At 36.7% G+C, this 828-nt stretch overlaps 1 non-coding gene across 1 annotated transcript; it reads right to left on the minus strand.

Annotated features, from left to right (window-relative positions):
• Positions 1–432: 432 nt before the first annotated feature.
• On the minus strand, positions 433–551 carry LOC113748069 (5S ribosomal RNA). The gene has a single exon (XR_003464108.1). It is a non-coding gene; the product is annotated as a 5S ribosomal RNA (ribosomal RNA).
• Between the last annotated feature and the right edge of the window lie 277 nt (positions 552–828).

Raw genomic sequence — 828 nt, forward strand, 5'->3', positions numbered from 1 at the left:
ATTTTTTTTTACATCTTTTACTTATATTTTATATTTCATGTTTATTGCTGATTGCACCGGGATAAGAGGGAAACGCAATTTCAATTCTCTGTATGTCCTGTACATACGGCAACATTGATAATAAAGTTGACTTGACTTGACCTAACATCTACCACAAATACTAGAGCACAATACAGTAAATCCCAGTAAAAAAAAGGAGAAAGTTATTATCAGTTTAACCGAGTGTGCTGCAGCCCCCTCAGTATCCTATGTCTGATTACTTGTAGTGCAGTTTTCTGATATTACAGATCAAACTGTAATAGCATACATGCATGTCTTAAATTCAAAATTAATAATACATTTAATTTACAGTAAATTGTATGAAAGCTAATAAAAATGAAGTTTATGTGCTATTTCCACTTTTGACTCTTCTGGTGAAGGAGTAGAAAGAAAAGCTTACAGCACCTGGTATTCCCAGGCGGTCTCCCATCCAAGTACTAACCAGGCCCGACCCTTCTTAGCTTCCGAGATCGGACGAGATCGGGCGTGTTCAGGGTGGTATGGCCGTAAGCGAAAGCTGAAAGCGTGAACGAGCTCTTTATAGTTGATATAATACAGGGGTCTGTGTATGTTTTGGTCATTGAAGTTTTTTAAAGTAAGAGCGCATATGAGGCCGCATATTTCACGTAAAAACTAACAATAACTACATATACTCAGGAATTTTACCTGAAATATGCAACAATAACTACATATACTCAGGAATTTTACCTGAAATATGCCACTTAGTTTTTCTGCAGTCATGTCCTCTTTACTGAGTTTCGAAAAACCATGTACTGATCCATGTCCATC

Source organism: Larimichthys crocea, chromosome XVII (genome assembly GCF_000972845.2).
Source record: "Larimichthys crocea isolate SSNF chromosome XVII, L_crocea_2.0, whole genome shotgun sequence".
NCBI classification, from domain to species: Eukaryota; Metazoa; Chordata; class Actinopteri; family Sciaenidae; genus Larimichthys; species Larimichthys crocea.